Source organism: Equus przewalskii, chromosome 1 (assembly GCF_037783145.1).
Source record: "Equus przewalskii isolate Varuska chromosome 1, EquPr2, whole genome shotgun sequence".
Taxonomy (NCBI): domain Eukaryota; kingdom Metazoa; phylum Chordata; class Mammalia; order Perissodactyla; family Equidae; genus Equus; species Equus przewalskii.
In genome coordinates, this window is record NC_091831.1 from 101,473,116 (window position 1) to 101,483,439 (window position 10,324).

Consider the following 10,324-nt stretch of genomic DNA (forward strand, 5'->3'; position numbering starts at 1 on the left):
TGGCCCCATCCTCCATTGGTGGTCTGGTCACTTCCGTCTTCTCATTCACCATCTCTTGCTAACAATGGTCCAGCAAGGAAGATCTTATTTAGAACCTATTTGTTAGAAAAAGGGGTGAAAAAGAAAGTACAGAATTTTTCCTGGCACATCATAATTATGGCAAATTATTTCTGTTAATGAGCGTGTAGAGGAAAGAGAAGTGATGTTAGGTCAGGAAAGCTAATGTCCATTCAGCCCTGAGAGATGAGGCTTCCCAAGGTGTGCAGCAAAGGCTTTATCAGCTGGTTCCATCAGACACAGGAAAGGGCAATTTCTCTTTCGTAGCATTAACCCTCAACTGGAGTTAGTGCAGGGAAGGCCTCGCTCTTCACAAACACTCCAGGATAAGGTGATAAGAAGATTACAAGTAAAGCCTCTCTTTAGCTATTCCACATCTCCTGTCAGACAGAGCAAGTTAAATTACAGCACAGGCCTCACATGCATTGATCATCCACTCAACTTGTACTACCCAGGGTTTTAAAGATCTGTGCCAGGGATAAGTGAAGTCGTCTCAGCAAAGTTTATTTTAGCAAGAAGGGTTCACTAAGTTCAAAGAGGTGAGGTTCTGGGAGAGAGCCCTAACTCCTGGGTGCTCAGCTCGATTTATGCATAATCTTGATCAGTGAATACTTCCTTATAGCCCCCGAGAGGTGTTGAGAGAACACACAGTTGATGGCATAGCCCTCTTCAATGACTCACATGTGTCTCTGTGAGCCCCTGGCTTCTCCCTACTTAAAAAGCAGGTTCAAAACTCAGAGAACATTGCTAAAGATGGCATTTACCCTATTTAGAGATGCTCTGTGAGTGGTCAAAAATGAACATTTATGTGCCCCATTCTGATTTTAGGTACCCTATTCTGATTTATGAATAAGATATAAAGTTTTTTTTTTGTTTGGACAAGATGCTTTCTTGTAATAAGCTTCAGTTAGCCTTGTTCGGCCTACAAGACATACTATGCAGTTTAACAAAGATATACAATTCTTTGAACGGTTTTGATAGTCAAGTCTTCATAAGAATAAGATAGGCCATTTTGAGGCTACAACAGAAAAAAAGATCAATCATTAGAAACACTTAAAAATTCTGTGCATGACACTCTTCTTTATTAAAAAGACCCATTGTAAATTGGAAAGTTCCGAAGTCTTTGTGGTGAGAGAGAATGAATTATAATGACATCACTGGGTCGTGAACTAGGCCCACTGGCTACTTTCCAGAATGAAATTGACTAGGAGAGATCAGATGAGCCCATTCGTAGCACAAGACATCTGGGAGGCAGCCAGGGAATCGAGGTTCAAGCCCCCTATTTAGGACGACTTCCTCTTCCTCTTCATCATCAAATATAATCGTGATTTCCCAGGCAAGCCCTCTAGCCTAACAAAGCATTTCAATTCATATTCTAAAGAACACCCCAAAAGTTCTTTGTACTCATTCCTCAGTGAAAGACCTCATGAAAAATATTAACATGTCAACATCTGGCTGACACCTTTGCTACATTTTCATCATGTTGCTGATGGGAAGCATTTTGCCTTCAAATAAGCATAATTTGCCCGTCTTTTCCATCTCCTTTTTTTGTCTCTGTCCCGGCGTAATAAATGGTGTCTCAAGCCCAAGAGAAACTCATTTCTGTTAACAGATCATTTGTAAACCTTTAAGGGCAGCTAGTGAGAAAGGGGCATTTTTTCCCTCTGTCTTAACTATCCTGGTTGTCTTTCTAAATGCAAAATGACACCTCATTCAAAGCTTTCTGGTGTCATCTTAATCTCCCTTATTTTACACTTTCTACCTTTTTGATATTGCTACAGACTGCATGGCGGGTTTTTACCTAATACTGTAATACCTATTATCTGAGGCATTTAGGTATATAGGCTCTTGCCAGCTAAGAATAATGCAGATCAATTGGATGTCAGCAGCCCAATAAAGTCAGATAGTATATATTTTTTTTCAGGGTAGAAAAAAGATGTCTGCCCACCTGACCTTACAGCCAGCACATTTCAATATTAATATATTTTATGCATGCATGTGATAACGTTTTACGTTTCTTATGGATCTGCAGGGAAGTCTCACTTTTCTCTGCGGAGGATTATTACCTATTCTGAGGGGGCTATGATTATAGATTCTTACTAAGACAAGAATAATTGACCATAAAAAACCTTTTATATTCCCACAATTATTTTTGCATTGACTAAAAGTGTCAAGAAAATCTGATTTTATTAGCCGGCCCCTAATTTTGACTCCATTTAATTTTTTCTCTAGCTTTTTCCCCCAATATGTTTTTAGTCTGAGATAGTTGGCAATTGGACAAAAGAACAATTTGTTACAGAACCTTTACTGAATGGAAGTTCTATAATCCAAGCATTGCATCAAGTATCAAATAAAATAAAAATGTATGAGATCAGCAAAGGGGCCATGCTCCAAGGTAAGGAACTGATCTAGGGCCTAGGAAAAAAGAAGTTTAAATCAAAATTTGACTGCTCAGCTAAGAAGTAAGTCTGAAGAACAGAAGGTCATGTGCAGCTGTGACCCCACATTCCCCTTCACCCACCAAGAGGTCAGATCCTGTCAGCACTGAGCCTACTTCCAGTAAAGCGCAAGCAGCAGAGTTGTGCTTATTAACAAGTAGTGTGGGCAACTCTAAAGGATGTTTGAGGAGAAGAAGCAGGAAATGCATTGGCTCATTAGGAAGCAGGGGATGCGGTGGACAGGAGAAGTAGTAGTGACATGATACCCATTTGACCCTTACAAACAGAGTCCACCCTCGTTACCACATGTTATTTTCCATGCTTTTGCTCCCCCAAATATTAGAAGCAAGGACGAATCAAGAAGAGAGGGAGGGAAAGTGTTTCAGTTTCACTGCTAATTGGTGGGAGATAGTTGGCAACTCCCTTCTAGGACCAGCATCTTTATTTTGGAGATTCTAAATGCATTGGCTTTTCAGATAATGGAGGATGCAGTAGAAAAGAGAAGTGGAAGTAACATGGTACCCATTTGACCCTTGGAAATAACACCCACTCTGGTTCTCTCATGTATATATATAATGGGACTTTTTTTGTAGTAGGACTAAAGTAAAAATCAGGGCTAAAACTGAAAACATGAATCACAGATACCTCACACTCTCAAGTCACCAATGAGCCAACAACAGTTGGGGCCACACTTTCCCCAGGTAATGTGAATGGAGTCTGCTACCACTAACCAGACATCATTCAACTCACCCTCACACCTCACTCCCAGTCTACCCACAAAGGGCCCCACAGAGAAGAAAGTCCCTCCACTCTTTGAAGAGTGCAGGTTCATGGGGAGAGGCTATTTCCTAGGGAGAAAATTCACAAGTATAACTTGTAGACTGAGGAACAACCTTTGAGAAAGGGGAGCTGACGTCTTACTCTCCAGCTGGGTGTTTTCAGAACCAAGAAGCTTTATCATGTCCCAGTGCTGCCATGAAAGAAAAGAGGAACATAATGAGGGAAATTTTGTGTGGCTTTGACATGCGTCTACTTGTGTTTGGGGGCAAAATACTCATAGAAACTGGGCCCAGTGTTGGTCAAGAGGTGCTCAGAGGTAAGAAGCCTACTAGAAAGTAGATTAAAGTAGCCTATGAGAGTAGGGCCTGCTGGGACGATGATGTAATGTGCCTGGGAAGAAGATTGAGCCCCCCTGACCCAGTGTTCTCTCTGGCCCTCAGAGTGTGCAACGAAGACTCGGTGGTTCTGTCTCCAAGTGAGGAAGCACTGAGATTAAAGAGGGTTCAGGAGACACAGGCTGCCCTCGAGGCTGTTAGGCCAATGGGGAAGAGAACAAGAACTTCTGGAGACACCAAGGGCATACAGGATCTTCACAAAGATATCTGAGAGTTAAACTACACTACTTCCAGTAGAAAGAGTTCTTCATGAGCGATGGTTCCCAGTTGCAAAGAGAATCAATGAAAACAAGGACCCTGTTCCAAACTGACTTTTCTAGCAATTTAGATACATCCTTCCTCTTTTCCCTTCTTCCCTGACACTCTCCTCCCAACACCAGAAGGTCAGGCAAGGACAGGGGAAGCCAAATGTGCCTTCAATTCTTCCTAGCCAGAGTCACATTAGGAAGGGCAGAAGAGCTTAACCCAGAAGAGAGAGAGTGGTGGGAGTGTAAAGGAAATCTCTTGCCTCCCTTTTCCAATGCAAGCACCCAGGATTGGGTTTGTTCTGAGGATAGTTGGGGAAAAGGAAGAGAAGAAATTTGAACCCAATATGAGATTTCAGTTTTAAAACAGGCTAAACTGAATTTTAATATCTGAGAAGGACTGGAAAATTATAGGACTTGCCAAGTTAATTTCAAGAATAAGAAAGGGGGATGTTGACATAGCATAGTTGAAGACCAGGATCGGCAAACATAGTAAAACATGACAAAAAGAACGCATTTTATTTCTAACTCAATTTGCTAAAGTTCCTTAATAAACCAGTTACACTGCTAAGAAGTTAAGTATATTATCTGCCAATCTCGCCAAAATAATTGTTTTCTGACTTGTTTAATAGTTTAATGTAAGCAACAGGAAGACCTCAATAGATTGTTAAGGGATTATTTGTCATATAACTAGTTGTTGATGGCTGACTGCTTTGTCAAATTTGGTTACATGACTGGGAAGAAAGTCCCTTGCTTCTGTACAACCTTACTTATTTAGGAGCACTCACTGCCATTTCCTGCAGTCACTTACAATTGTCAGATTTCATTTAAGCAGGACAATTGTAGGCACCATCCATAAGTAAACACACATCACAGATTTCACCCTCAACAGAGATAAGAAATCTTACCCTGCACTATATACTCTGCTAAGTCTCTTTTGGTATCTCGGAGAATAAAATGACAACTGGGCAATTTTATCATATATTTGCTTGAAGGAAAGAAACACATAAGATAGATACTTCAGGTTAATTAGCAGAAGTTTGCTGTGGTGATCAAATTCATTACTTTATTTTCAAGACTCCACAGATTTGGTGGAGTATTAATACACCCACTATGATCTGAGAAAAGGAGGTATCCATCCAAGATTCAATAAACAATAAATTATGCTGGCATCCATCAGTCAACCACTTTTATTTATGATATATTTTCTGCTGTACTCAAATCTGAGCTCGGAATCTGGAGCAGCTTTCATCTCCACTTCTCTGCCAAACACACTCGAAGTGTCTACTTGTCTTGGCCTGTGGGCTCAGGCACCCAGGCCAGTCTTTATTCTGGGCATGAAGGCATATGTGACTTCCCTAGTCTTTGGCTTGTATAATTCGGTGTTTCAGAAGATGATTGTATCTTGATGTACTGTGCCCTGTATCTATACCACTTTGGAATATTTCCTTCTCACATGGTGACCTGGATTCTTGACTCCTTTTGTCCTAAACCATCGTCTGAAGTCTGGACCATAACAAAATGTAGTAAAATAACTATAGTTTTTACTGCAGAGCATAATGACGTCAGTCATCCATGACAGATCCTATAGGAAACGTTCCTAATATCTCAAATATCCTGAAATTAACTCACTCATAGAGTCATCAAATCTTACTTTAGTTGACTTCAATGACTACTATACCAGTGTTCGGAAGCCACCTTATTCATTTCTCTCTCATCCTAGGAAACCATCACTTGGTAAAGCCCGTGGGTAAGGAAAAGATACCATGTAGTTATAACTAGAAGTGTTGTAAAACTTGCCTGGGAGTGGGAAGCCTAGAGTCCCAGACTCACGCTATAGAATTGGACAGACTCGGCTCCAAATCCTGGCTCTACCATTTTCTAATGTGTGAACTTAGATAAGTCACTTAAAGTCTCTGTATCTTATTTATAAAATAGGGACAGTGATAATTCCTTGTAGAGGAGGAAGACAATTCCTTTATCCTCTTGTCCTTCTATCTGGACTGTAAATCAAATTCACATGAGACAGAAAAACAGGAGAAAACAAACAAAGCTTTATAAGATGTATACATGGGACACATCAGTAAAACTGACAACTCACCAAAATGGTAGAGGCTCTCATCTTAAATACCGTCATCAGCTAAAGACAAAGGAGAATGTTGGGGGTAGTGGTTTGAGATTTCAGAGGGGAAGAAGAGAATTCACGCAGAGATGGAAGTGTAAATGGGCCAACTACAGACAACGTGACCTGTGATACACATTTTATGTTACATTACAGTTAACTTAGGGTATTAGCTCCTTTCTGGAACAGGCCCTTCTATTTTAAATTATTTTAGGCAGTTGGGGGGGGGGAGGTTAAAGTTTCTTTCAGAGTCTTTTGTTCTTAAAATTAATCAAGCCAAAGAGACACATATTGGGGTGGCCAATTCTGATCCCCCACATCCTCAATCGGGTGGATTAATGAGATGGTGGCTCAATTGCTCTTGGTTCAAATCTGGAGTCACCACTTACCAGGTGAGATCCATGGGCAGGTTACAGATACTTCAATTCTCTGCACCTCAGTCTCATCATCTATTAAATGAGGATGTTAATAGTAACCAAGTCATTGAATCACTTTAGGTATTAATTTAGTTAGTATTGACAAAGTGTTTAGAAAGTGTCTGGCCATGGTTAATGCTCAATAGATGTAAGCCATTATGAATGATATTCTTGTAATATATTATTACTTCTATTACTACCGATAATAATCAAGATAATGAGGTGAATATTAACAGTCTTCTTGGCAGGTTTGACTTGGAGCCAACCGTAGCCCATTAATTGATTGAAGGGGATCTAAACCCAACAGATTGAGGGACAAAGTATGCCTGAATTGGTCACACAACCACCCAGGATCCCAGCCATTCTCCATCTCTGCTGGGAACTTAGCAAATCATCCTCTTTTGGGCATTCCCTTGTCATGCTCCAGCTTCTGCCTGAGGAGCTCTAAGTTGCATGGATGGTAGAGAAGAGATAGATTGATTTGTCTATTCTAGAAGAATCATTGTTTAGAAAAAAATCATTTAGTTGATCACAGAAGCAAAACCTGCTCAGCCAGTTTTCAGAGGTGAAGGGGAAGGTATCGCTTGTCAATCAAAGTTTAACATGCAATAAGCTGTATAACAAAAAGACAGGCTCTTTTCAACAACACAAAGGCCATAAATAAAGGACCAAGAACCCTACTGTGATTAAGAGAGTGAATGTGAGGGGCTGGCCCCATGGCTGAGCGGTTAAGTTCGCGCGCTCCGCTGCAGGTGGCCCAGTGTTTCGTTGGTTCGAATCCTGGGCGCGGACATGACACTGCTCATCAAACCACGCTGAGGCAGCGTCCCACATGCCACAACTAGAAGGACCCACAACGAACAATATACAACTATGCACTGGGGGGCTTTGGGGAAAAAAAGGAAAAAAAAAATAAAATCTTTAAAAAAAAAAAAAGAGAGTGAATGTGAAATATATTGGCTTTCTTTCTTTAAAAAAGAAATATATATATTTACATATATATAAAAATATATATACTTATATATATGTACATACATATACCTGTGGATGTATGTATACACTAAATATGTATATTAAGTTGAAGGCATTGTGGGGAATACAAGGATAAGGTAGTTTCTGGTTTCTCCAGTGTGTAATGAAAGTAAAATAAGTACACAAATATCTCTAAGGCAAAGCAGGAAGTAGTATATATCAAAGAAATCCACAGATGTGGTGCAATTAAAGTGCTAGGCGGTAGAGAGGGTTTCCTGTATAAGGGACCAGACAGAGCTCTGCAGAGGAAGTGGCATTTGAATAACTTTTAGCTTCTGTTAGGGACTCTTGTGCCAACCACCAACCCACTCCCCACCACCACAGGACCAAGCAAAAACCCAACCCAGGGATGTTGCCTTCCCTTCCCCTACCTGGCAAGCATGTACTCATCTTGTAAGTCTCATGTCAAAAATTACTTCTCTGATGCCCCCTCTCCAAATAGGTTTGGCCGTCTCTCATTTAGGAACATATACAACTTTGTGTGTTCCACCGTTTAGGAACATACACAACTTCTCTCCCTTTGGCATTTTAGCTCATTACTATGTTACCATCCAGTCTTTCTCACTGGACTGCAATACCTATAAGGACATGGGGTAATGCCTTTGAATCCTTGGTGCCCAGGGATTTAAAACTTTCTGGAATAACTGAACTCTGTTGTTAAACTGAAGAAAGCTCCTGAAGAAGATGGAGCTTCCTGCCTCTGTGAAAAGGAAAATTGTGGAGGAAAGGGAAAAAGGAACCAGTTATGCGTGACTGCCTGATGATACATTATCTAATTTAATCATCATGATCCAAACATTCCCAGCTGGCATTATTATCTCCTTTCGCTCCTGTGGAAATTGAGGTTCAGAGAAAGTAAGGGACTTGTCTAAAGTCACAGACCTGTTCAACTGAGTAGCCCAGGTTCAAACCCAGGTGGTTTCCTTCACTGTGTGATGTTCCAGAACGAGGAGAAGGGTTGGCAGAGTCATATAGATGTACCATCTCTGAATGCTACTGGGCATTAAAAAGCCAATAACTACTTTGACAAAATCCAAAATGGGTGCTTTCCAGGGGCCAGCCCTGTGGCACAGCAGTTAAGCTCTCATGTCCACTTTGGCAGCCCCAGCGTCGTCAGTTTGGATCCCAGGTGCAGACCTACACACCACTTGTCAAGCCATACTGTGGTAGGCATCCCACATAAAATAGAGGAAGATGGGCACGGATGATAGCTCAGGGCCAGTCTTCCTCAGCAAAAAGAGGAGGATTGGCAGCAGATGTTAGCTCAGGGCTAATCTTCCTCAAAATACAAATTAAAATAAATAAAATGGGTGCTTCCCACCACCGCCAAGACTACCAGGAAGTTTGCACTTTAAAAAAAGTTTGCCTACCTAGAGAAAATACATCTGTTTTCTGAAGAAGGGAAATCAGGGTTCCTTTTCTTTCTCCATTTCTTCCTATGTGCCTTTTCTTCAATCTTTCTCTCCCTCTTCTTGATAACAGAGGATGATTAACTTCCTAAAGTAATGAAGATGATAATGATGATGATGATTAGGTCAAACTTCTGCTAGGATGTTGTTTGTTCCCTCAGGGGTCCTCCCTAGGCTTCAGTTTCTAGGATGATATAAGATTGAAATTTAGATTTCAATTTTCTATATCACAGGAAATAAAACAAGCTGAATTCTTAAAATTGTTTTTTAAGGGAAAATCAGAAATGAATGAAACAATTGACAGGAAAAATTAGACATCATTTATAGCTTAAAAAGAGTGAAAAACCAGAAATAGCTTCAATATCCAATGATAGAAGTTTAATAAATTGTGGTAATCTATACATATGGAATATTCTATATCCATTAAAATATGTTTTCAAAGAGACCATGGGATGAATATAGTTGTGATATGTTGTTAAATCAGACATCAGGTTACAGAAAATATGAAAAGCAAAATTCTAATTTCACAAAAACTATATATATAAATATGTTTTTATTGAAGAAAAAGGATAAAGAGATTGGAAGGCAATATACTGAAACATCAACAGTAGCTAGCTCTGGTTGATTCTATAGCTGGTGACTCTTTCTATAGTTTCCTAATTTTCCATTACTAACATGGAATACTTTTGCAATCAACAGATAAATTCAGGTTTGACAAATGTTTGTCATGCAGGTGGAATCCAATTTTGCAACTCTTTCTGGAAAACATTTTTTTTCCTTATTTGTTGCTCCATCCCAACCACTGTTTCCAGGAAGGAAGCTCTGTCCTCCTAAAGCTGGTGTTTATTCAGACCTCCTCACTCTTGCTCCCATCAGTCTGCCTTCCAAAAAACATCCTTGATACACTCCAGTGCATTGAAAAGAATACGAATTGCAAAATGAGGCAGATCTGAGCTCAAATCCATTTTCCCGTATTTCTTAGCTGTGCAGTCTTCCGAAAACGTTACTTTCTCTGAGCTTCAGCTTTCTGATCTAACTAGAATTGAATGGGATAGCATGTGTACAGCAACGCAAACAGACCCCGAGACACAATATATTTGTCATTAACATAGGTCCTTACTTTCTCTTGCCTCTTATCTCTGTACCCATCCCAACTTGCTGATCTTTCAAGACCCAATTCCCATTCTAGTTCCTCTACAAAGTCTCTCATAACTCTCTCTCGGCAGCCATGATGTCAATCTCTAAATACATTTTCTATACAACTCAGTTAGCACTTGCGCTTAGTGAGTAAATGGCAGGTCCCCAAGAAGAACAGGAGCAGTGTCCACCATCCGTAACATACATGATTCTCATTTATGGTAGGGTTTCAATCAGCAGCTCATCATAGAGAACTGGATCTTTTTGAGATGAGTTTTGAACATTAAAATAAA